This window comes from Bos grunniens, chromosome 15 (genome assembly GCF_055505025.1).
Source record: "Bos grunniens cultivar Pamir isolate PY7600 chromosome 15, Bosgru_T2T1.0, whole genome shotgun sequence".
NCBI lineage: Eukaryota > Metazoa > Chordata > Mammalia > Artiodactyla > Bovidae > Bos > Bos grunniens.
The window spans coordinates 41,754,289-41,781,157 of NC_141179.1; the positions used below are offsets into that span (position 1 = coordinate 41,754,289).

Genomic DNA, 26,869 nt, shown 5'->3' on the forward strand with positions numbered 1-26,869 from the left:
GCAGGTGAGAAGGCTGGGCAATTGATGCTGCTGCCCCCAACAGCCATCAACCAATGACTGGCAGGAGATGGAGTATAAATACCCCAGGTGCCTCGCCCATGGGGAAGACAACTCTGAGGTGTGGATTCTACACTCCTGAGTTGCCCCAGCAGCACTCTGCCCCAGTCACCCACCCAACAAAGGGAGAAAGTACCCTCTGTTCCTGCCTTCCCTTTTCTGGGTCACTGTTCTCACTTCAGGATTTTCTTCACCTCCTACTTGAACCCAAATGCTTGTCCCAGAGGTGGCTTTCAAGTGAGCTTACACTAAGACAATAGAGAAGGAGGGACCCCAGTTTTGGAAGGGGCACCGGCATGAGGAAGAGCACAGAGGTGGGGACGCACGTGGCCTGCAGGGAGCTGTGGGTGCTGTGCAGTACCTGGGTGAGTGGTGGCACAGGCTGTCTTCGCTCATGGGAACTTGAGGAAGACTCACCTTGCTGGGCTAAGGATGCTTTGGGTGGCTCAATCACCCTCTCAGCCATGAGTTCACTTACCCAGCTCTTGTGTGTAGCTGCGCAGACCCGTGGAGAGTCTGCCACCATAATTCCATTGGAAGAACCCTCTAGAAACAATTTGAGCAAATTCCATTATGTTGAAGGATCAGAGCTAAGGAACTTGGAGAAGATTTTTGATGGAAACATCTCCCAAAGCAGGTTCCGTGGAACATTGGTCCTGGGTTGCCCCTCTCAGAAGAGGGCTCCCCAGGCACCGGGTTTACCCAGTGCTATAATTATACTTCACTCTTAGAGGTTTCCAATGCACATCAGAGGCCTGAGAAGTCCTGAGTCACAATTCTTTTCTGCTTAACCAAAACTAGCCAGCATTTTGCATAGTCATTTGATCTGGAACCTTCTGTGTCACAGCAGTAATAACTCTGCACAGAAGGAAGGTTCTGCAGAGCACGCTGCAGCAGATGCTGATGGGGGATGGGAGGACTCATCTGGAGAGTCAGGAATCCTCCAGACGGCAGGAACCAGCCTGCCATGATCACCCCTCTGCTGACAGTGAGCCCGGCAGGAATGGCGCCGCTGCATTCCACCACCCCTGACTTGTTCTGGGAGTTTACATTTCAGATTAGCTCATCAAATAACAGGAAGTTTCAGCCCAAGTAGTGAAGGCAACAAGGAGCAGTGTTTCCCTGCGTGAATCTGAAAACTCAAGAGGTCACTTTTGCTGTCTCCTGGTGGGGATGGGGTGGGCTTGCACCTCTGCTCCCCTCTCTCTACCCTCTCCTTGCCTCTCCCTCACTCCTGGATTGGGGAGGTGAGCAGGTAACTTACCTATCCACAGTGCAGCTGGACTTTAGAAACAGTGATTGGAAACACAGTAGTTTTAAATGAGTTCACCTTTCTGACCTGAGCTTCACTAGATGAAGCTTCACAGAAGGTAAATTTACAGAAGAAACCATTGATCCAGCATCCAGGGGCTTCAGGGTGTTGTGGGGAGTGGGACTGGGGACAGAAGTCAAAACAAATAAGTGCCCTGATTTTGCCACATGGGGGCAAAAGGTCAGCTTTATGAACTATAGGTTAGTGAGTTTAATGTCATCCCTTAGCAAACCGCCAGAATGAATCATTTTTAAAAAATTATTTTTGACTTTTATCAAAGTAATTCTGTTCAGTTCAGTTCAGTTCAGTCGCTCCAGCTCCTGTCCAGTCGTGTCCAGCTCTTTGCAACCCCATGAACTGCAGCACGCTAGGCCTCCCTGTCTATCACCAACTCCGGGAGTTTACTGAAACTCATATCCATTGAGTCAGTGATGCCATCCAACCATCTCATCCTCTGTCATCCCCTTCTCCTCCTGCCTTCAATCTTTCTCAGCATCAGGGTCTTTTCAAATGAGTCAGCTCTTCACATTAGGTGGCCACAGTATTGGAGTTTCAGCTTCAACATCAGTCCTTCCAATGAATATTCAGGACCGATTTCCTTTAGGATGGACTGGTTGGATCTCCTAGCAGTCCAAGGGACTCTCAAGAGTCTTCTCCAACACCACAGTTCAAAAGCATCAATTCTTCAGCACTCAGCTTTCTTTATAGTCCAACTCTCACATCCATACATGACTACTGGAAAAGCCATAGCCTTGACTAGACGGACCTTTGTTGGCAAAGTAATGTCTCTGCTTTTTAATATGCTGTCTAGGTTGGTCATAACTTTTCTTCCAAGGAGCAAGTGTTTTTTAATTTCATGGCTACAGTCACCATCTGCAGTGATTTTGGAGCCCCCCAAAATAAAGACTGCCACTGTTTCCACTGTTTAAGTAAAGTAATTCTTTACTTACTTAAAATCATCAAATATTATCTGTAATAAAATACAGTAGTTCTCTGCTTCACCAGTCATCTGTCCAGCTTTGACCCTTAAAGGAGATCTATTTAAACCTTTTAGCTATTTCTTCTCATATTTGCCACCATGTTTCTAAATAATATGCTTATACCACTGTTTCCTGACTCACCAGTATTAGGCAGTATATATTGATTTCCTGATATAGTAGATGAGACTTTGTTGTATGTGTGTGTGTGTGTGTGTATATATATATATTGTGCAGTCACTAAGTTGTGTCCAACTCTGCAAGTCCATGGCCTGAAGCACGCCAGACTTCCCTGTCGTTTACCATCTCCTGGAGCTTGCTCAAACTCATGTCCACTGAGTCAGTGATACCATCTAGCCGTCTCATCCTCTGTCACCCCCTTCTCCTGCCTTTAGTCTTTCCCAGAATCAGGGTCTTTTCCAATGAATGGGCCCTTTGTGTCAGGTTGACCAAAGTATTGGAGCTTCAGCATCAGTCCTTTCAATGAATGTTCAGGGTTGATTTCCTCTAGGGTTGGCTGGTTTGAACAAGTCATGGAAAAGCTGGAAAGCCAAACAGGAGAAGATGAGGCAAACAGGAAGCTGCTATCATGCTTAAGCCTGGAGAGCCAAGGCTGTGGGCCAAAGGTGGAACCAAAATAGACTTATCAAAGAGGAGTCAAAGCCATGGAGGAGGTGCCACCTCTGTGGGAGATGCCACTCCTGTGAGAGATGCCACTCCTGTGAGAGATGCCACATAAAGCAGAGAATGAGGGGGAGAAATACCCTGGCTTCTTCCTCCTGCTCACCTTCCATCTCCCTATAGTGCCTCGTCTTTCTTGGCCAAATACAGATAGAAGCCAATTGAGAAGTGCAGCCAGCAGGAGTCAACCCCACCTAGTTCCCATGGTACAGAACAGGGCAGAGAAGGGCAGGGAATGGCTATGAGGGCAGACAAGCAAATGCCAGGCACACTAATATTAATATCTGCCCTTTTTAGAAAAAATAATTACATTAGTATTTAGCATTGATTTTTTTCCCTATGTGCTCTATCATATCTGTCTTATGCCTTTGATATTACTTCACAAGTATTTGAATCTCTCGTATAATCCATCAGTTTCATTTTGTCTCCTGGAGTGCTTAATTCTTCCGCTCCAGTCGGGGTGGTTTGCTCCAGGCCCGCCTCAGTGCTGCTGTCTGAGGCTTCCGGGCAACTTCATCTTGAGGTATGGCCCCTCATCCTCACTCCTGGGCTGAATTCCCTGGGTTAATCCCATGGATTCCCCCTTTTTGTTTTTTTCCCTTTTTTATACCAGCTTGTCTTCCAGCAGATTCCCAAGAAAGAAGCCATGGGAAATAAATATTTTGTCCTTGCATGTCTGAAAATATCTTTATTCTACACTCACATTTGATTGACAGGCTGGCTTTAGACCTCTAAGTGAGAACAGATTTTCTTTAGACTCTTGAAGGTGCTGATTCATTGACTTCTAAATACCAGTATTGCTTTGGAGATCTGCTGCTATCCAATTTTCTGCTCCTTTATATATGACCTCTCTTTGGAAGCTTTTAGGATTTTCTATATATCCCCAAATTATCTTTGCAAATCGAGATAAACAACCCCAAATATAGATTTGTTTTGTTGTGAGCATAAAGCCACCAGCTCGGTGGGGCTTTTCTCCACAGTAAGGAAAATATCAAGACCCAATGGGACTAAAGCTTTCATCTTAGATCGAGCATGATATCCCAAAGGGATCAGCTGCTAATTGTAGGGCTTTCTGGCAGAATTAGCCATCAACCATGGATGATGAAATGAAGCCTTCCCTTTCTGCTCTAACTTGGTGAATCTGGTATTTTGAATAAACAGGACCCCTGGGGTGTAATTAAAAAAGCATCTGTATTTCTGATATCTCTGTCCTTTCAAACATCTTCAATAGGAGTAAGTCTTCCACCTCAATGGGGTGAAAATTCAGACAGGACCAGCACTTTCTTTAATTAAGGGGCAAGAATAAGTCATATGATTACTTTAAACCAAAGTACAGTCTAGATTCCATCATTAAGAGAGTACTGCTGCTGCTGCTGCTAAGTCGCTTCAGTCGTGTCCGACTCTCTGTGACCCCATAGACGGCAGCCCACCAGGCTCCCCCGTCCCTGGGATTCTCCAGGCAAGAACACTGGAGTGGGTTGCCATCTCCTTCTCCAATGCATGAAAGTGAAAAGTGAAAAGTGAAAGTGAAGTCGCTCAGTCGTGTCCGACCCTCAGTGACCACATGGACTGCAGCCCACCAGGCTCCTCTGCCTATGGGATTTTCCAGGAAAGAGTGCTGGAGTGGGGTGCCATTGCCTTCTCTGTAAGAGAGTACAGGGCTATATAATCATGAAATTTCACACTTGGTTTGATGCTGATTCTTCTCTGAAGGTTCTGCAGTCCAAGGAGGGGCAGGGCAGTCCTGCTTCTCTCTTTCTTCACACCTCCTTCCTTATTTGCTAGCTGTGCTCTTCCGTCATTCTGGAGTGGAGGGAGGAAAGTGGGGCAGGTAGGGGGAGCAGATGGCAGGATCTCCCTAACTTAGCTGATACTGTCTGAAGATGGCTTTGTACCTTCTTCATCTGTCAGACATGGAAGATGACTTTGTTATTATAATTTTCACGAGTTCTCTGGAGATTACCCTGCTGGACCGGGTAACTGACACTTTCTTGACAGAGGCCATGCCTAAGTTTTAACTGTCTCCTCCCAATCCTTCCATAGTTTTTGATCCCCATAGTGGCTTATGGAAGGATCCCTTACATTGGCTAGCTACCTTCTTGGAAAGGAGACCTATTAAAATGACAGCAGACTGACATTCCCTCCCTGGGTTCCATGTTTGTGCACCACTGTCCTGCTTTTGAAGGGGGTGGGGGTGGTGGTTAGTGGTTGCTTTAGCTTTCTCAGGCATGAGACATCAGTTGTGAGCCTCCTGTGTCCCCCAGCTGTAGAGAACACACACATCTGTACTGTAGATGGTACCATTGAAGCCTCTCTTATTAAGCTTGGTGTGGGAGGTAGGTCATCCAACCTTTCCCCTTGACAGAGACCCCCAACTCAGAAATCCTCTTCAAAAATCCTCTCTTTCATCTCTAACAACCCAGTCCTTTCCAATCACCTACTTTGACGTTTCCCCACTAGTAAGTAAAACTCAATTTGGGCATCTGGTCTCCATCACGTCTTGGTGCCTTAGTGAAGACTCCCATCTTAGCATTTCCTGTTACACAGACATCTTCAAGAATCTGCCTCCCCTGTGCAGTCCTGTCATACCATCTGAAAGTTGCTATGAAATAGCCATCTCCAGTATCTATTGGAGTAGATAGATATTGGAGAGATCTATCTACAATAGATAGATATTGGAGATAGTAGTGGGTAGTGGCTCCTGAAGGAATCACTGGGGGACTGGAAATTTGATTCCTTCAGAAAGAGTTCCCTGGAAAAAGGACATTGCAATTAGTGAGCTGAAAGCTCAGCCTGTCACTGGTGCTGTCAATAGCAGAGCAAGAATGCTGGGTGATGCTTTATGAGCCAATAAAGGAGGATGCCACAGCACCTCCAGAGTGGTGGCAAGCACATTTTATTTGGTTACCTATTGCTGTTAATTTTATAGGCTATGGGGAAAATTTCTCCCTTCTGAATGTGCCCGGTTAGCTCTGTTCACCCAAGAGGAATCACATTCCCTGGCTCTGAGTATTCCTAAATATGCACAAGAGAAAATAGAAGGAGAACGGAAAGATATATTCCCAGGTGTGAACAATTCTAGCTCCAATAAGTCAGCTATTGCAAGGGTAAGAGCCTGGGACCCCAGGGAGCCTGACTCTGAAGGGTGCCATCTCCGTGCTGTTATTGGTGTCTAGATGGCCCCCAGTTCCACTGCTTTCCATGAGAGCCTTTATGCTGAACTAGTGTTATCAGCTGGTTTGGGGGCAGCCTAAACGAATTGATTTCTGATTTCCATGGGCCTGGCTGACAGATATAAAGGGGAAATATGACTCTTGAACTCATATGTTGAGAGAGAGCCTCCAGGGGACAAGAAGGGAAAGCTGAATAGAGAAGACACTTACGTCTTCTCCATGTCCGTATCTCCATCATCATGAGCCATGTCCCCATTCAGGAAAGGAAATTTTGACTTTAGAGGTAGGTCATGAAAACCGTGGCTCCCCAGCTCTGCTCCTAGATTTGGCAGCTGTTGCTTCCTCTGGTGTAGACAGTGGAGTCAGGGCCTGCATGGTTTGGATTTCTATGGAGTCAAGGTGTGTGTGCGGCAGCTGAGTGTGGACCATGACAGTGGCCACCCAGAGGCCATGGGGCACTGGTTTCACTAGAGACTCCCTGAAGGAGGCCTTTTGGCACTGGGAGAGTCAGACTGGCTCTTTTCTAGTTTTCTAATGTCACTTATTCTGCCTGAGGCTGCGCATCTGCTGAAAACAGAAGAAATAAAAGTTGGACAGGTACAACTGTCCACCTTTCTCCTTTCAGAACTGGCTAGTGGTATCACTAAGTCCCATACCGAGCAAAAGCAACAGAATCCAGCAACTTCTGGTCAAGTTTTGAAGGCTTTGTTTTAAAGGATGCCTTGGATTTTAACATTCATTATCACTAAAAGGAGCAAAACTCAATTTGGGGTCTTGGGAACTCCAACTCTAAACTCTTAGGATGTCAGGAGTCTGGCTCTCAGGTTTTCACCCTGCTGTCTTAATGAGGTTGATTGTTTTTTCCCCTGAGCACCTACCTGTGATTTTCATTAAAAAAAAAAGAAAGAAAGAAAGAAATGACTCACATGGATATTTAGAAGGATATCACTGTAGTAAGTAAATGTTAGCAGGCTCTAGAAATATGATAATTATCAGCTATTTGAGATGCAGTGACTGTGATATGATAAGAAGATATATTATGCAGGTAGAAAGCACCCAGAGAAATGACAGAAAGTAGGATTATAAGAAGAAGAAGAAGGAGATCTTGTTTGGCTATTCTCTTTGTTGTGATAAAATTAAAGTGCAAGTAAATTGGAATTTATATGTTGAAATTTTCATAGTATTTAGTAGTCCATATCTGTTTGTTGAATAAATGCAATGTCTTTCCATGAAAGGTGCATCACTAGAAATAAATAGATAGACAGACAGACAGATGATAGATAGATAGACAGACAGACAGATAAATGTCTGTATCTATATATTTGACCTATGGGAAATCTAAGACCTCCCAAGCCTTGCCTGTGTTCCAGCAACTCTTCCATGGTTAGGAACCTCCTGTTTCTTGATCTTCAATGTTTGTTAAATGAATGAATGAATGAATCTACCTCTACTTAGTTTTAAAGCCTGATGTTTCTACTTCTAAGAGGTAACTTAAATCTGGTTACTTCTCTGTATCTCAAACTACCAGCCTCATCCAAGGCCGTTCTTGCCTGGCTTGGTCTATAGCTCGTAACTGGCTTCCTCCCATTCATTGTCTGATCAGAATGAGCTTTTTCATATATTCATCAGCTCATGTTGTTCCTTTGCTTGTGAAAGTGTTAGTCACTCAGTTGTGTCTGACTCTTTGTGACCCCCTGGACTGTAGCCCACCTCTGTCCATGGAATTCTCCAGGCAAGAATACTGGAGTGGATAGCTATTTCCTTCTCTAGGGGATCTTCCTGACCCAGGGATGGAACCTGGGTCTCCTGCATTGCAGGCAGAATCTTTATCATCTGAGACATCAGGGAAGCCCCTTTGCTTAAACCCTTCAAAGTTTTCCCTTGCTGTTGGAGCAAGACCCACACTCCTTACCCCAACTTACAGACTCCCATGTGATCTTTTCCCAGCTTCCAGTCATGCTGGCCCATTTTAGCTCTTTGGGCCCCCTTGGACCCCCTTAAGCTGTAAGACTCTCATGCATACTGTCTCCCTTGCCCTGCAGCCCATTCTTCTCACCCTTCGTATACCAGCTCAAATGTATCTTCAGCCTGACCTGTTCCGACTAGTCTGACTAAAGCAGCACCTCCCTTCCAGGTTTCTCTTTATTATGCCACTAGGTCTATTTCCTTCATAACAAGTGTCACAATCTGCAATGACCTGCTTGTATTCTACTTAGTGTCTGTCTCCATCCGTAGAATGTAGGCTCCATGAGGCAGACATGCCTGGAAAGTTCACTGTCACAGTCATAGCACCTGGCACTTGACAGGTACTAGGTGTTCAGTGCTGACCGAATGGCCTGGGAGTGAACTTGCTGCTGTCTCCCCCAACATACATGTCCACTTCAGCCTTGCAAAAGGATGACCCTGCTGCTGCTGTCCCTGGAGACTTCCTTTAGAGACGGTAGCCAGGATGCTGCCAGTGACACTCACATATTTCACCGGGCACTGTCTGTGTGTGCTGTCGCCTTCCGGGCTGAAATGAGCCTTCTGGAATCCCCGGGCTTTCTAAATGCTGTGAATATACAGCATTAACCAGGTCTTGCATCTCTCCTGAATAGCTAAGACATCTTTATGTTGAAATGCAGATTCTCTACTGAAAGGCAAATCTTTCATTTCAAACCTTGGAATAAGATGGGGTTTGTATTTATAACGTAAGTTCTATATGAGGGCATATTCTGGGCCCAGAGCACTTTCATTTGATTGCTCAATAAATACATTTTCACTCCCGTAAGCTCTTGCCTCAGAGTATTTTGCACTGAGATAGTCAAATAAGTGACGGTAGCCCTATTGAGTTCTATTTAATTCTATTCAATAATGTTCTGTATGGTTCCAGGGATTTCCTGGGCCTTTGTATCTCAGAGATGGTTTGAGAGTATCTTGTCTGGGGGGGTCCAAAGAACTAAAATGGGACCAGTGTGATGGAAGCTTCTTACCTCATTTTCTTGCTGGGTATCCCAGGCAGGTTACCAAACTTCTCTGAGCCTCAGTTTTCTTGCTTAGTACAGCTCCATGAGGATTCTACTTTTATGTGCCAACTCCTGTGACGTGGACATTATGAATATCATCTCAGGTAACCTCAAAATCTCACAACAGGGTGGGTGTGCTCATCAGAGTGAAAGGAAAGGGGATGTATTGAAAGAAAGCCAGGGAATCGGAGCAAGAAAAAGCTTGCCTGGGATTCATGTTGCTACCCCAGTCACTGGCACCCTTATAAGCAGCCAGTCACCACCTGCCTGTCATGATAGCATGGAGAGGGAGGTCTTGGACCAATGCCGTGTCAGACTGGACCAGCACTACCTGCTTCCCTGATTCTCAGATGAGAAAATGAAGTCATAGAATGGCACAACTCATATGAGTTGTGTCCATTTGTCCATTCATTCATTCGTCAAACATCTGTTGGGCCTCTGTCATGTCCTAAGCCCTGGGCTATGTCTGGGGATGAAGACATATTTTGGGGACACAGTCCTGGCCTCAGGGAATCCCTGCAACCATGAGCAGAATTGAGGCCCAGCCAACCAACAAAGGGTGAGAGGAGGAGGCAGTCTGTGTAGACTTCTCTTGCAAGAAGACTGGAATTGAAGAAGAGAGGAGAATTGAGAGGATAGGGTGAGGGGATCCAAGAAAGGTTTTATCAGGTGAGGGGAACTGGGGCACATGGGTGATGTCAGGACACTGATCCAGAGGAAAGGTGAGGAATGAAGACACAGTGAGAGGGTGACGACATATGTGCGGCGGCTTTTGAGTGTGGATGGGGAGGAACCAAGAAGTCACTGGAGGACTCCCCAGCAGTCCAGCGGTTAAGACTGTGCTTTCACTGCAGGGGGCTTGGGTTCGATCCCTGGTCAGGGAACTAAGATCCTGCATGCTGTGCAGTGCTGCCAACGTTGTTGTTTTTTTTTTTTTTTTTAAGTCATTGGGAGGGTATTTGATTGCCAGGCAGAGGTTTTTAGGATGGGGACATGGAGGGGGAAAGTGACCCTGGACACAGAGGGTGAATCCTGGGGCCACAGGCGGTTGGGGACTGCAGAGGTACTATAGACACACCATGGCAGCCACAGGTCCTGGCTGTCCTTCCTGGTCTTTGAGTGTGGGGACAGGCCCTGGGGAGATGCTGGTACAGGCCAACCATAGCTAGGTTCGCAGTGGTAGGAGAAGCTCTCTGGAGGAAGGGAGGGGTCTGAGAATCTGCCAAGAGACCCAGCTAAGGAGGTCCTAACCAGATTTTCAGTTGATGTTCTGTTCTCTGCCAGTATCTCAACTAGCCCTTGAGTAGAAAGGAGTCAGAGAGAGATTGCAAGATCAAAATTCTGCCAGTGTATAGTCATCCTATCACTGTCCTCAAGGCTATGCCTGAGGAATGATGGGGTCTGCAGAGTGGCCACTTACCCAGACAATGGCATGGAGGGTAGGCTCTTTCTCACACCCTAATGATTGCGAGGAAGTGAGGTGTACAGAGGAAGGTAGGGGCTTTTTTCCATCTTCTGAGAAGGTGAAAGTTCCCATCTACAGGCCAGGCCACAAACATGGGGCACGGCACAGTAGAATTTGCTCTGCACCAACAATAGGAATGTGCACAGACAGATGGACTGTAGATGTAACTGAGTGCCTGGGGTCTCAATTCTGGGAACCTGGAGCCGAAGACTTGGCCCTCAGCCTGAGAACCCCATGTCTGCAGGCTCAGGGACACAGCAAGAATGGCAGTGGGGGCCAGGTGTGAAACAGGGCTGGCCCTGAGCCCTCCCAAGGCAGGGAGACACTTTGGGCACAACTTCAAAACCATCTCCATCTAGGTGTCACTGTCCATTGCCAAGGGAAGCTGAGACACAAAAGCAGATTGGAAAGACAGTATTTCTGGCTGTTGGGGGTGGTAGCCATTGTTTGGTCTAAGCAGAGGCTTAAAAGGTTCGGAGCGCAAGGTCTCATGTGCCTGGCGCAGGGCAGAGACCTCTGCTTGGGGATTTGCTTCTCAGTCCTTGTGTGTGTGTGTGTGTGTATATGTGTGTATTTTGTAACCTGTGCTGCAACAATGACCTTGGTAGTACTCGCTGACACTGATTGGGTGCTTACCCCGTCCCAGGCACAGTAAGTGCTTTCCATCAAATGTTTCATGTAAATGCTTTCCATGAAATGTTTCATATACTCTTCCCAGCTCTTAGGAGGTAGGTTTTCTTTTTATCCTTTTCCCACATCTGAGTAATCTGAGGTGCTGAGAAAGATTCTAGCATTTGCTCAAGGTCACACGGGTAATGAGTGGCAAGCTGGGAGCCAAACCTTGGCCTGTCGCATTCGGTGCCCATGGTCTTGACCACTCTGATGTGCTCACACATGAAATGGATGCTGAGGGTGGCTGAGTGGCATGTGGAATCAGGGCTGTGAAAATGCTCACGGGGAAGGGTGCCTGTTCCAGAGTGCGCCTGCTGACTCGCCTACCTCGAGGGCCCCCCAGGCTCCTGAGGAAAAGCCTGGGTTTCCGGTGAAGGGGAGGCTGCAGACAGGAACAGCGAGGCCCTTGTGGTGCCATGAGGTGTTGGAACCGCGCTCATAATGAGGGGGAGGTTTGCAGAGCTGCCCAGATGCCTTTCATCCGCTCCCTCTGTGAAGTCCTTGGAAACAGTCTGGGGCCCTAGTTTGAGGCCATCATTAGCACTGTGCTGTCTGAGACAGTCGTTTATACAACTCAGACAGCCTTTCCTGGCTCCCAGGAGCCAAAAAACAATCTCCTCAGAGCTGGCTTACTGGCAGTCATGTGGAACGCTGTGTTCTGTCAGCGTGTCTCCAGAGGCAGCAATCATGCCTGCTACCCCGCTACCAACATAGCCCCCCGCCAACATACCCCACTACCAAGCCCTGGCTGCAGCAGCAAGCCCCAATGACCCGCTGTCAGTCTGTCCATCTGTCCAGCCAGCCAGTCCATTGTGACATGATGGTATCCAGTAGTACACCTGGTTACCTGTCCATCTCATACCTGAGTGTGAAGTTGGTACACTGGCGGGACACCTGGTTACCTGTCCATCTCATACCTGAGTGTGAGGTTGGTACACTCGTGGGACACCTGGTTACCTGTCTATCTTGTACTGAGTGTGAGGTTGGTACACTGGTGGGACACCTGGTTACCTGTCCATCTCATACTGAATGTGAGGTTGCTATGCTGGTGGGACACCTGGTTACCTGTCCATCTCATACCTGAGTGTGAGGTCCATCTTATACCTGAGTGTGAGGTTGGTACATTGGTGGGACACCTGGTTACCTGTCCATCTCTTACTGAGTGTGAGGTTAGTACACTCGTGGGACACCTGGTTATCTGTCCATATTGTACTGAGTGTGAGGTTGGTACACTGGTGGGACACCTGGTTACCTGTCCATCTCATACCTGAGTGTGAGGTTGGTACACTGGCGGGACACCTGGTTACCTGTCCATCTCATACCTGAGTGTGAGGTTGGTACACTGGCGGGACACCTGGTTACCTGTCCATCTCATACCTGAGTGTGAAGTTGGCATGCTGGTGGGACACCTGGTTACCTGTCCATCTCATACCTGAGTGTGAGGTTGGTACACTGGTGGGACACCTGGTTACCTGTCCATCTCATACCTGAGTGTGAAGTTGGCATGCTGGTGAGACACCTGGTTACCTGTCCATCTCATACCTGAGTGTGAGGTTGGTACACTGGCGGGACACCTGGTTACCTGTCCATCTCATACCTGAGTGTGAGGTTGGTACACTGGCGGGACACCTGGTTACCTGTCCATCTCATACCTGAGTGTGAAGTTGGCATGCTGGTGAGACACCTGGTTACCTGTCCATCTCATACCTGAGTGTGAGGTTAGTACACTGGCGGGACACCTGGTTACCTGTCCATCTCATACCTGAGTGTGAGGTCCATCTTATACCTGAGTGTGAGGTTGGTACGCTGGCGGGACACCTGGTTACCTGTTCATCTCATGCCTGAGTGTGAGATTGGTACACTGATGGGACACCTGGTTACCTGTCCATCTCGTACTGAATGTGAGGTTGCTACGCTGGTGGGACACCTGGTTACCTGTCCATCTCGTACTGAATGTGAGGTTGCTACGCTGGTGGGACACCTGGTTACCTGTCCATCTCGTACTGAGTGTGAGGTTGCAGGGAGGCTCCCTCATCTCTGTATCCCTTCCGTGGTTCCCAGACTTTCTCCAGCACTAGCACCTGCGGAATCTGCTGCAGTGGCTGCGGGCTAAACAGGCATTCTCAAAGTAGAGGGGGCCACTTTGATTTATAGGGGGTGCTGTTTGAAAAAGCTCCCAGTTCCAAGAATTCTGCTAGCAGGAAACACAGGGAAATGGGGGTTCAGTGAAGAGCCTGTGCAATCCTCCCACCCCCAACTTGGCCTCTTTTACTCTCCAGCAACCTCCATGCAGCCTGGGCTCAGCAGCTCTGTTTGTCAATGTGTGTTCTAGGGAACACTGCATCAGAAACACAAGAGGAGATTGTGGTGCAGAGAAAAGACTCAGAATATCAGAACAGGCTCAGCCTTTATGAGAAATGCATGGCAGGAGGGAGGACCATAGTCACCAGTGTGGAGCTGGGGTGCTACAACTCCAGGCCTGGAGTGCCTTTCTTTTCTGTATCTGTATATCCAAGTGCCTTCCACGATTTGCCCTTGGGAGGAGGAGCGCTTTGATGCCCAGGTTGGGAAAATGAGGCATCATGATGCTCAGGTGAGGAAAATAGAGCTGGCACCATCAGTTATTAAACTTCCAGAAGGCTTTTTGGAAGAAGGTAATGATACCACAGTGCTCCATCTGAGAGACGGAATAGTATTTGTCCAATAAACATTTACGGAATATAAAAGGATCACAGTATTTGTTAAGGGGATGAAACACTAAGGACTGCTTTGTCCTTTGAAATGTGCAATGGTTTGAATTGACATGAAGTTCTGTTGATAGGGAGGAGCTCATTTCTTAGGACTTGTTAATAATTACCCTGTCCCAAACCTTCTGCTTGGCTTCCCTGGTGGCTCACCAGTAAAGCATTCATCTGCATTGCAGGAGACTCGGGTTCAATCCCTGGGTTACGAAGATCCCCTGGAGAAGGAAATGGTGACCCATTCTAGTATTCTTGTTTGGAAAATCCCATGGACAGAGGAGCCAGTCAGGCTATAGTCCATGGGGAATCAAAAGTCAGACACGATCGAGCCATTGAACCAAATCTACTCTAGAATCTTGAGGGGTGGACCATCTTGGAGTGAATTTGTCTTTTCCCCAGACTTTCCATATAACCTTTTGTGTACACACTGAAGTTTGGGAACTGTTCTCCAACCCAGTGGTTCTAAATTGGCTGTGTATTGAAATCACCTGGAGAGATTAAAAAAATGAAACAGAACTATAAGGATGCCTGGAACCCTACCTGCAGAGAATTTGAGGAGGACAGTCTGGGGTGGGCCTGAACATTTGTGGCTTTGTTGTTGTCTGCTCCCCAGTTGGCACTGGTGTGCAGCCAGGGTTGGGAACTAGGGTAAGCCACAGACTCAGGGACAGCGCCCATCTGTGCTCTGTGTGTGAGTGTGTGTGAGTGTCTTCTGGGCCGGCTCCAACCCTCAGAGACATTTATGGCCCGGACCTGGGCTCACTCCAGGATACCGAGTGATTCCCTCTGACGCCTCTGGTTGGCCATCAGATAGGCACGGCAGCCTCTGCTGTGTTCAGAGGATCTTGCAGGAGTCCAGGAAAGAGCCTCTGGCATTGCCGCTCCGGGCTCTGGGTCAGACAAGTCCTTCTGAAGGAGCAGAGGGCAACAGCTGCATCTGGAACCAGCCCATCCTGGGGGTGTTCCGATTATCAAATGTTGGAGGACAGCCTGGGGGAGCAGCACCTGATAGAGGGTGCCACAGAGCCGTGAGCCTGACACTTGGCATCAACTTCTGTGTATTAGTGGAAGAGCCAGCAGAGCCCTCTCCTGGACCACCCGCCACCCCCATGGACCACGCTCACACGGGGCACCTGTCTTCTCACAGTCAAGAGCTCCCTTCCTCCTGGATCCCAGATTAGGAAGATGTTCTTCTCCAGACACGCTACCCCCATTCAGAGATGGTCAGTTTATTTTCCATCTTTTATTCATCACAGCCACATGTAGTTGTTAAGCAGGGCTTCTGACTCCCAGTTAATATTTTTCCACCCTGAGTCTTCTAGAAATCAAACTCAAAGCCAGGGAATTGGGTCCCTTCATTGTGCACGTCCTTATTGCTGGGCCTTTTTGTAACATTTTGAAGGCCTCAGAACATCCTGCCCAGGCCCCACTTCTGAGATCAGATGAGATGGGGTGCATTCAAGGTGGTGTAGCCATAGATCAGGTCTCAGGTCCTGTCCTGTCTCCCTCTCACTTCTGGCCTCTGTGTTCCCTTCAGCAAATCCCTGAATCTAATGGAATGAATGGTTTTGCCTCTTTCTCTACCCAGGGAAATGAGACAGGTGAATGCATGAGCCTGTGAGGTTCCAACCATTTTTTTAGCCAGTAACCCTTTCTTTCAAAAGTTTTCTATGCAAAATTCTAGGAATTTAGGACTCAAAGCGTTATGGTAAAGGGACCTCACGCCTCCCTTCCCCTCAACACAGGGTCCACTTTCCCCAAAGGGGGGTCCACAGAAGCTCTTGAAAACCACCCTTAGCTAGGTTAATTGTGGGGAGGGCATCTTCTCTCCTATGGGGGATTCTATATCAACCTCTTGGGAAAGTAGTTAGGTGGCGTGCATACTTTGAAAAAGTATTCCAAAATGGCCATTATTTTTGTTTTCGATTGTGATAATTTATTTTCAAATTTCAAGGAATATGAAAGTAGGAATTTTTAATATTTATGAAAAGGAGACATTGATTTATAAAAGGCTGCAATCCATTGATCTAGATCATTGTTCTACGAAATGCTGGTCACAACCCATTAGTAGGTTATAGAATCAATTTCCTAGTTCATAACCAGCATTTGTTCTTTTTTTTAGATGCGCTGCTAGGTCTTCGTTGCTGTGTGCGGGCTTTTCCTAGTTGTGGGGAGTGGGGGCCACTCTGCAGTTGTGATGCGCACACTCCTCGTTGTGGCGGCTTCTCTGGCTGCAGAGCACAGGCTCCGGGTGTGCAGGCCCAGCAGGTGTGGCACATGGGCTTAGTTGCCCCGAGGTATGTGGAATCGCCCCGAACCAGGGTCGGACCTGCGCTCCCCTGCATTGGCAGGTGTATTCTTAACCACCGGACCATCAGGGAAGTCCCCAACATTTGTTCTTAACAAAATAGTGTAGCAAAAAATAGAATATACCAGTGTTAGTCACATATAGTAAAGCTAAAGACTGTTTTGTAAATTGTGGTTTCCCTTACGTGTGTTTACATGTATGCACTAGACATCAATGTAGTGAGTTATAAAGAACACTGGTCTGGATGGATGGTTCCTGTGGTCCTGGATGGATGGTCCTTCAGGCTCTGACTGCCCCATGTCTGCATCTGGGAACTTTCTGACCTGCTGTGCTCAGCTGTGCACTGTCAAGGAATGCGGGGAGACAAGGGCTCAGAGGCAGGACTTCTGGGCAGGGTGAGCCCCTCACCCCAAGAAAGCCTAGCACCCTCACACATCCCTCAATTCCACTCCTCCTACTTGGGCCTGGCAGAAGGAAAGGTTAATGTGGCACTGACCTTGCCCAATTCTATGGTTCACGATGCTAACTGTGGTATATCTTATACAAGACAAGTGGCATATATGTGTGAGGGGTCTGGGGGCTTCCTCTTTGTGACCCCCAACAGTGGAGGGTCTTGTCACCTCCAGGCCTCTCTGGTTCGTGGAGTCTGCCTTCAGGACCCTGCCTGAGCTACACTTCTCAGCCTCACACTCCGGGTTGTCTTGCTAAGGTGCCCGCCCACTGGGTCATGAGCAGAGGCCAGCCTGGACAGCTCCCATGCTATGAGGAATCCATAGGGTCTCCCTCAGAGTAACAGCCCCCTAGGAAGGGAATCCCCGAGTCCTAGCCCCTGGGCTACATGTATGACAGACCAACCTGGCCGGAAAAGTCACTGCCTCCCACCCAGCTCCCCAGTCAGACAGATCCATCCTGATGCAGAGGCTCTCACATTTGGGCACTGGGCTCCCCTACTCCCGTGCAGCTTTCCCGACTTCCCTTACTCTCCTCACCCTAGCAGGAATGGGGGGAGGAGCAGGGAGCAGAGCCTGACTTTCCCCGGGAACCTCACCCCAGGATACCAGCGGGCTCTGGGTCCTCTTGTCCCATTAGGGAAGGTATAGGAGCCTTCCCTATAGCTACCTGTTCTCAGTTACTCTGTATTCCTGACTCTGGTGGGAAAGGTGAGAAAGCAATGAGCAGCCACCTCATAAATGCCCCACTGTTTGCTCATAGTTCTATCCTAGCACCCAGCATAGTACCTGCCCATAACTATAGCAACCTTTGCCAGGGATTATATAGCACATAGAATGTGAGAGGCTGTCTTACTAATTTATTCAGTCCCCACGAGGAAGCAGGTAGTGTGATTATCCCCGATTTTCCACTTTAGGAAACCAAGGCACAGAGAGGTTAAGTGACTTATACCAGGCCACATAGCTAATGAAGAATGAAGCCAAACTGCAGCTGTGTGGCTCAGAGGTCCTGGACTTCCCCGCCAGACCAGGCTATCTCTGCACAGTTGCATCTCGATGCAGTTTGTTGATTAAGTGAATTAACTTTCATTTGTTCCTCCAAATGCATAGAGTTTAATTTCTACCTCTCTGTGGGTACCCAGAAAAGGTAGGGCAAGCCCCTGTGTCTTTTTCAGTGTGCCAGGGCCCACCAGGGCACTTCTTTTTAAGCCACCCATCCAGAGGAAAGGGCATTAGAGTTGGGTGCCTCTCCTTCTTGAAGAGAAGGATATGCTCATGGATCCGTTAGAGGCCGTGCATCCCAGTGCCCTCTCTGGCAATCCACCAACTGTGAGGTGTGGCATGACGGTAGAACCTGGGCACCCTAGGTTCTCTGAGCAGACCTTTCATCCTCAGATCTGAGACTGAGAAACTTGGGCCTCCCAGAAAGGCTGGCTTGCCCCCCACCCCCACCCGTCCCCACCCCTGTGATCCTTTCTGGGTGAAAGAACAGGCTTTGTCTTGTACCTTGAAAATCCATTAGAACAGCAAACGCTCCTGATTGTGGAGGTCCCTGAAGGAAGTCCGGACCCTGTTGGTAATCCTGAAGTGCACCGTGGTGGCCTTGTCTGACCCTGTGCACGAGGCAGGAGCTTGGATGCTCTCCAAGGCCCCCGGCTGACAGAGATAGATAAGTGTGGGACCCCTATTCACTGTGTCCGGACATGTAGACTTTCTTTGTCTGAAGCCCTTGATTCTTTTATCTGACTCTGAGCCGAGCCCACCTCCATCCTCTGCCTCAGGTGCCCATGTAGCACGACAGGGTTGGTAAATTAAGAATTTACCAGATGGAAAGGTCTAATTTTTTTCTTCCTTTCAAAATCACAGGCATAATGGGTTTTTTTTTTTTTTTTGCACACATTCTGCTGGACACATGCTGCATCCATAATACAGAACGTTGAGACATCATAAAGGTTTTCACATCTTTCATGTGATAAATATTTTTACCGTCATGCTTGAGAAATGGATTTTGTTTGAAACGGCCTATTTCCTTTGATGGCTTCTTTGACATGGATTCAAAGCCTTTCCTGGTCCTGCAAGAGCCTGGGGTTGGGAGGGCCTGTTTGTTAACTTTTTTCGAAGGACAAATCCACTTCTCTTCACTGAAATACAGCCTTGGCTGCCAGGGCTGGGAGATTATGACTCAGAGCAACCAAGAAAAGATGTCCAGAGAGCCAACAGCCGCTGGGAGTGGTGGCGCTTGGCCCTGGGGCCCCCACAGCCCGGGTACCCAGGAGCCTGTGACCACACCCACCGCCCCCCCCCGACCCAGGTCCTATGGATCCTTCTCCACTGGCAACTGCACTTAGAGATGCAAATGTGGCTGTTGAACCAGAATGCAACCCCATAATATTTCTTCATGCAAGTTTGTTTTTACAAGTGTTCTTCTCTCATCTTTGAAATGACACATTTTAATGGTCTTCCAACATGCGGTGAGCAGCCTCTTGGGACTAGAGAAATCTGTTTTCAGAACGAGCCTTTGTAGGCTGCTGTGACTCTGTGTGTGTGTGTGCATACGTGTACCCCTGGATAAGGATACAGCTGATGATAACTGAGCAAAACAGGAAGCCTGCTGTCCTCTGGGAGCCTGGTGAATAGTCCCGGGCTCTGGTGATTAATACCCTCTCCCTCCACACCTGCAGTGCTCCTCTCACCTCCCTGCCAGCCTGACGTATAGGCTGCAGGTGCATCTGCAGATCTAGACCTGGGCACCAGCCTTGGGGAGGAGTATCTGAGGGAGGAGCTGCTGATCTGTCCAAGGCTTGGGCTCTAGGGTTTGGCGGCTTCAGAGGTACTGGGTAGACTTGGGGGTCCAGCAGGTTGTCTGTCCCTAGCACCACTTTGCAGAAATCCTCAAGGGTAGTAGAAGATGCACTGAGAAGCGAATGAGGGCACTCAGAGGCTTGATCTACTTACATGGTCTAAGAATCAGCTGCTACCGAGCTGTATGACCTTGGGCAAGTCATTTTAACCTCTCTGGACCTTAGTTTATTTATAAAATAAAAAATTTGAACTAGAGACCTAAGGATACAATTGAACATTCTGCTTCACCAATTCCCATGTGAGCTAAACTATCTTAGCATCATGTGAAAGGGTCTTAGAGATCATCACATCCCACTCCAGGAAGTTTACCCAAGAGAAAACTAAGGCCTGAAGAGAGGGAGGGACTTGCTCATTCTCAGGATGAATAAGCTGCAGAGTCAGGGCTGGAAGGAAGCCTGTGACTCCCATCATCTCTACAGCCTGGTTCTCAGAGTGGGGCCCCTTCAGCAGCTTCAGCATCTACTGGGAATTTGTTAGACATGCACATTCTCAGGTCCCACCCCAGACCTGCTGCTACATCAGAAACCCTGGGGGCGGGGCCCAGCATGAGCCATGGTGCATCAAGCCCTCTGGGTAAGTCTGATGTTCATTCATGAAGGGGAACCACTGCCAGACAGCACACGGCTGCCCCTTTAAGACCAGAAGAAAGACACTGGAAACCCGCAGGCTTCCAGAGAGGCTGAGACCAGAGAGAAGAGGGTAAAGTAATATTACAGAGGACAGGGACACACTCTTCCCAGCTTACCTCAGGCTGCAGGTTTCCCAGTGCAAGGACTCTCCTGTAGCCTGTCCCACACCTAGGAGCTGCAGCTGTTGCAGGCAGTCTGAAGCTGGTCCGGGTTGTAGACCATCTTGCTGCAAAGGAGCACATTTCTTTCTCCCTGTCGAGCCCAGCTGTTCCCATCTGCGTATTTGTGCCAGGAGAAGCATGCCACTTTAACGTCAACAGGGTCACCAACTAGTTCATCCCAAGAATTGATGTGTGGAAACACTGTGTTTTATGTGTGAATGGTGAGGTGTATATTTAGTAGAAGTCTGGGTGCTCAGCTCCAGGCTGTCGGCTCTCAGGGAAAAAAAAAAGATGATATGTGCTTCAGAGTTCATTATATCTCCTAGGCAGAATTCTAGGTTTAAAGGGTTGTTTTAAAGTAGCACATAATGGCACCTATAAATCCTCGTTCCTAAGGTATGTACATTTGTCACTCCCTAAAATGAGTTTTTCACATGTTCTTTATGTGGTTGGCTCAGAGCATAAAAACCTGGACCTTTAATGGCTGCTTTCATTCTGCATAATTTCTAATCAAGTCCATTTCCATTTCCATGAGCATGGATGCACACGCTGAGCTCTGGCTGTCCCTACCTGCCAGGCTGTCTCAGCTGTGAGCTCAGCCACACCCAGGCCCACAGCCCATGGTAGAGGGCATGGCGGTCCCAGGCTGGCAAGGAACCTGGTGTGAGATTTGTCTGCCTGCCAGAGGCCATCACACAGTATCTGGAGTCAGACGAGTTCCTGTTTCTTGTCTGCCATGTCAGCCCAGAATGAAATGACTAGTGCTTCTCCCTAGACCCCTGACTCATTCTCTGGTTTCTTGTTAGGACCCGTCACACTTCTTGAACCCCAGCCTTCTCATATCCTTCCCAGCCCCTCCCAGAAGGGCAGGCTGATTCCTCTGTCCTCTATTCTGGCCTTGCTCAGGATCCTGTTTTCAATGACTTGAACACCCAGGATCATAACTACCTTGGTCCCTCCCAGCTGGGGCTGAATTAGGTGGGCTTGAGTAGTGGCCCATGAGGCCAGTACTAGGAGAGTAAGAGTGGGCCCTCATACAATGAGGCTGAGAGGTGTGTCATAGCCAGCGTCCTGGAGGTGGATGCTCTTGACTGACAGGCAGATCCTGGCTAACACTCACCCAGCTTACAAGCTGCCAGGCTCTGCTCTGAGTGCTGGACACAGGTTCCCTTCTCCATTTCTCACTACTACCCTACAGGGTTGCTATTGTTATCCTATTTACTAGTGAGGAAACAGACACAGAGCAGTTATGACCTGCTTAGTAGATGCAGCAGCCAGGAGCCAGTCTCTGCTGCCTCTGCACCAGGGGTCAGCAACTACAGCCCAGGGGCCAGAGCTGACCGGCTGCCTGCTGTAGAAACACTCTTTCTGGAACAAAGCCACACCCATTCATTTACATATGATCTATGACTGCTTTCAAGAGACCAGGGTAGAGTGGAGTAATTATAACCAAGACCTCGTGACCTGAAAACCTAAAATACTCACTACTGGTCCTTTACAGAAAGAGTCTGCCAACCCTCACATTACATCATACTGCCTCTGATGACTCCCATGAAATCTAATGCAGATGGTTTTAGGTATCTGCCAGTATGCAATTTCTCAGATTCCCAGATGAGAAAACTCCCAAAACAATAGAACTGCAGCTTCAGGGAGTTTTGAAAGCCAGAGTTTGGGGTAACCAAACTCACCAATTCAAAGCACAGCAGTGGAGGCAGGGCCGGCAGTGAGGAGCCAGTTGGAGACGAGGACGGTTCAGTCAGAGCTGGTGGGGAAGCAGGAGGCAGGAGGGCAGTGGCCTTAGCCCATGCCTTGTACCTCCCAGGCTCTTGTTTGTTGTTCATTAGCTGGTGCATGAAGGAGGCAGGGCCAGGGTGGCTTCAAGGTCAGGGGCGAGGCTCCAGCCACCTGCTGCCCTCATGTGCACCTGCCTCCTTCAGAGAGCCTGACTGGCAGCCCTGCCCTTGGTTTCCTGGGTGTGTGTCCCCTCGTGCAGTCCCAGAGCCATGTCAGGGAGGAGACCACCACTATGCTGAGAGCTGGTCAGCTCTCAACAAACGTGAATTGTCATTCCTCTGCCTCTCAGGGTTCCAACCCTGAGAGCAGAGTATTAGAACCACACCTTTATAAAGAGCAAAACCCACAATGATGGACCTCTTACTAGGTAAGACAGAATAATGTGCCTCCCCACACACACGCAAAGATAAGTACATCCCAATCTCTGGGGTTTGTGAATGTTAGCTGATACGGCAACGAGGAGTTAAGGTTGCAGATGGAATTCAGGATGCCCATCAGTTGACCTTAAAATAGGGAGTGTCCGGGATTGTCCAGGTGGGCCTAGTGTAATCATGGGGTCCTTCAAAGTGTCAAAGGGGATCAGAAGTCAGAGGGATGCCACATGAGAGGAATTCAACCCACTGTTGTTGGCATTGGCCATGAAATAAGAGGGTCATGGGCCAAGGACAGTAGGTGGCCTCTAGAAGCTGGAATGGGGGATTCAAGGATTCAAGAATTGTCCTCTAGGACATGCAGAAAGGAACACAGCCCTGCCAATACCTTGATTTTATCCTAGAGAGACCCTGTCAAACCCTTGACCTCCAGAACTACAAGATAATACATTGGCATGAAGTCACTAAATTTGTAGACATGTGTTACGGCAGCAACAGGAAACAAATCCACCGGCCAGGAGTCTGACAGTTTGCGAAGCACTTTACTGATGCCAGCAGCTCGCCTTATCTTCACAGTTAGCGAGAGGTTTTATTATCCCCATCAAACAGACAAGCCGGCTGAGGTTCAGGGAGATTGACAAAGGTCACACAGCCTGTCATAGGCAGAGCTGACTCTGGAGCCCCTGAGGGAGGCTGTCCTTCGCCATGCAGGCCTGGCCCTGCCTGGTCAGGAGGCCTTCTGTGGCAGCCACTCCCCTTCCCCGCAGTGCTCTCCACGTGCCAGAGGAAGCTCTCCCTGTGTGTCTTTTCCACAGTGGATAAAGTTGTTCTGCAGAGGCTTCTAATGGTGTGGGGCCTGAGACTGTCAGAGCTCTTTGCTTCTGATTATCTCCAAGCTCTTTCCTGCCAGATCCCACTGCTTTCTCTTAGCCATTCTTAGGATTCCTGGAAAAGAAAGCTGAATTGTGGGGTCAGAAGACCTTCAGCCCATGTCATACTGCGTCTCTAAAAGTGGAGAGGAGGGGAGACCCTCAACTCAACAGAGTACTTTGCTTCCTTATTATTAGGACTCTTAGCACATCAAAAGATGTTTTTAAAAACCTGAAGATCTCCCCTTGGGAGCCCAGGTACAAGTAGAGGCCTGATGCCTTCCTTTTCGAGGAGTAAGAAAAGCATCATGGTGACGTTTGCAAGTCCTCCTTTTTTTCCCCAGTAGAGCCCAAACACTGGGTTCATCTCACAGAGCGGGAAACGGGGATTTGCCCCGTGTTGGAGGGGAGGGTGGACTGAGGCTTCCTGCCTCTCAGGACCGCCTGTCTCCCCCAGGATCTCGGTGCCTCCCTCCAGCTAGGACAGGCCCAGGGGCACCACTTTGGATCCAGGGCTGGGTGTTGGAAGAGAAGTGGGGAGGGCACACACCGTGGAGTGTGGAGGTGGCACTGCAGAGGGCAAGCAGAAGCAGTAAGGACTAGCCGCTGCTGTTCTGGGGTGAACCACCCCATGTGCGGAGGTGTGAATCCTGCCTCATCAATATTGCTCCCATGGATGGAATTTGAGGATCTGAAGACACTTCCCAGGCTTCCGGGCTTCTCGGGCGAGGCCCAGGCATCAGGCTATTTAAGTGGGAACAATGGTCCTTTATCATCAGCAGGGAGCTAGCCAGCAGGTGATACTGAACACCAACAACGTACATTTCTGGATATTCAATTAGCCCTTCTCTTTTTAACACCAAATAAAGCATACAACAGGACATCTCAAGAACGGAAAAAAAGTTTTCTAGAAATCACTTAACTGTACTTTTGAAACAGGTGAATTTTATGATATGTAAATTACACCCTAATAAAGCTGTTAAAAAAAAAAAATAAAAGGAGTGGAAGGAAAGGAAACTGCTTTAAGAATTCTTATCTGGATATTCAGCACTGCCAGCTCCATTATTTCATGCTTAGCCTTCATCCCTCCAAAAGCCGACTTCACAGCGGCTCCCCCCACCAGCCTGGCAGTCTCTTCCTGTTCCACAACCAAGGAAATGCAGACTTGAAGGGCTGGACTGTGGATCTAATCCAGAGAAAATGAAGACCAGACCTAGGAGAGTGGGAGAAGGAGGCCCCAGGACACTCCGGGAGGAGGACAAGGCGACAGGACCATCTGTGCTTGTCCCCCAGATGTCCTCTAGACATAGGGCCCCAGTGCACACAGCAGGCAATTACCTGGGACATTGGCCTGCCTGTCCTGCTTCCTCCCTGCCTCCCTGTCCCTAGACTACGGATCTCACCATCAAACACCAAAGCTTCAGCTCTGAGCATGGCCCGAGGGCAGAAACCGAAATAGCAGGCTATAGGACTGGCTGCAGGGCAGAAGGCAGGCCCTCTCGCCACCCACCCTCAAAGTCTTCTTAACTCTGCCTTGAAGAGGAGCGTATAGAGAACTGAGAAAAACCATTAAAAAAAAAAAAAAAGAGGGCTCCACTGCTTGGGGAAATATTCCCAAAGTTGCCCATATGATGGGATCAGAAGCAGGGCTGCCACTTCCAGTGAGCCCTAGTCCAGCTTGAGCAACTGGCTAACTGGCCCTTAGCGAAGAGGGCCTCGTCCCAGGTGGCTCAGTCTGTCCCCCAGCAGAGCCTGGCCAGTCCTGCTGTCCAGCCCCAAATCACTTTGACCACCAGCAGGGATCGAGCACGTGACCCCTTCTGTTGCTATTTTAAGATTCATCTTAAAGTCTAAGAAGCAGAGTCGGGCTCAGGGAGAGGTCTGGGCTACAGCCTCTTCTGCAGCTCCTCCAGCCTCAGAGTTTCCACTGAAGGGCGTGGTGGGAGCGGACAACATGGCTCAGCTCCAAAAGACAGGGATCCTCAGGAACGTGGTCCTAGAGAGGACAGGCCATCAGAAATGGGAGGGGCTGGGCAGCATGGTAATGTCTGCTTCACTCCAAGACCCATTTTCTTTCTACTCCATCGTGCAGTCTTGGCACCGCCCAGGCAGGCAGAAGCAGCGGGGAGAGCCTTCACTCCGGCTGCTCCCTGAAGCAGCCCTCCTCACACAGGTATTCCTCCCGCTTTCAGCATCAGCGGCTTTAGAGGCCTCACGGGCCTTGATTGGGTCTCCAGATGGCCTCCTCGTGCCTGGCTGGCGAGCTGGGGCTCAGGCTCAGAGCTGCAGCCTCGGGTACATTCACTGCTTGGAGCTTCGCAAGCTGCTTTCCTGCCCCAGTTCCCTCCTGTCTCTGTGAATTAGCATGGAGGCTGTCAGGACCTGGATCTGCAATTCTCCGCTCTCATTAGTGGGCTGCATGTCAGGCTCTGTGGGCCTATCTCTGGGACCATATCGTGGCATTTCCTGGATGCCTTCTGTGATCCCTGGCAGAACTTTCTGGAAAACAGGTCATGCGTAATGAGGCCTGGGCACTAACGTGGGGAACAGATGAACTGAGTGAAAGGTCTCCAGAAACCCATAATTCTTTTTCAGAGGCCTCCTAGGAAGGGCGCGAGCAAGTAATAGTCAAATTGTACTTAACTAGCAAGGCAGAGACACTAACCAGTTGGCATAAATGCTGGTCACAGTGTGGAGCAGCTGGGATGGGGAGGCAGAGGCTGGCTGGTAGAAAGATCTGGATCATTCCAAGAAAAGGGCCAGAGCAGTTGGGGTAAGAGGGCCACGTGGAGGGCCTCGGGGAAGCAGCTGTTACCAGTGCTGTGAAGGTATTGCAGTGGGTTAACAGCTGCTGTGAACCAGTGCAGACCAACTTCAGCAGCCTCTCAGGGCCTGAAGTGCTCTAGTCCTCAGGCCAGACAGTATATCTCTCCTACAACATAGAGGCTGGGCTGTGCTCAGGAGTACAGTTTCAGCATCAAGCTCTTTCCTGTCTCTGAGCTGCAGTCTCCTCTCATCTGTGATGGGAATGATAGAACCTACATCATGGGACCACTGCAATGGCCTGGTCTTACCACTGGGCAGGGCCAGTGCAGTGGAATTGGGGTACAGTGTATGAGGGGATCGGCTTCAGGGGCAAGGTTTTGCAGTAAACACCCAAGATTAGCCTGCAGTCCCCTCCTCATTGGACCTCAAATAATTTTTGAATGGCACTTGGCCACTTTGGACAGAACCTTTGGTGATGGCTGGCAAGTGGCACCTTTGCATACGTGCTTGAAGGTTCAGAAACTATTTCCAAATCACATGGCCAGTCGGGCCTTTCGGACTTGCAGTGTGTGTTGTG

The 26,869-nt window shown here is 49.0% G+C and overlaps 1 protein-coding gene and 1 long non-coding RNA gene across 2 annotated transcripts in view; one reads left to right on the plus strand and one right to left on the minus strand.

The window, feature by feature from the left end:
- GALNT18 (polypeptide N-acetylgalactosaminyltransferase 18) overlaps nt 1-26,869 on the plus strand; it is a 353,258-nt gene that overhangs the window by 137,780 nt on the left and 188,609 nt on the right. The gene's annotated exons all lie outside the window — the stretch shown is intronic.
- On the minus strand, nt 15,997-25,572 carry LOC147357731 (uncharacterized). Its single transcript, XR_015142057.1, has 3 exons — nt 22,181-25,572; nt 20,448-20,765; nt 15,997-16,734 (listed from the first exon to the last, which is right to left on the minus strand). It is a non-coding gene; the product is annotated as an uncharacterized LOC147357731 (long non-coding RNA).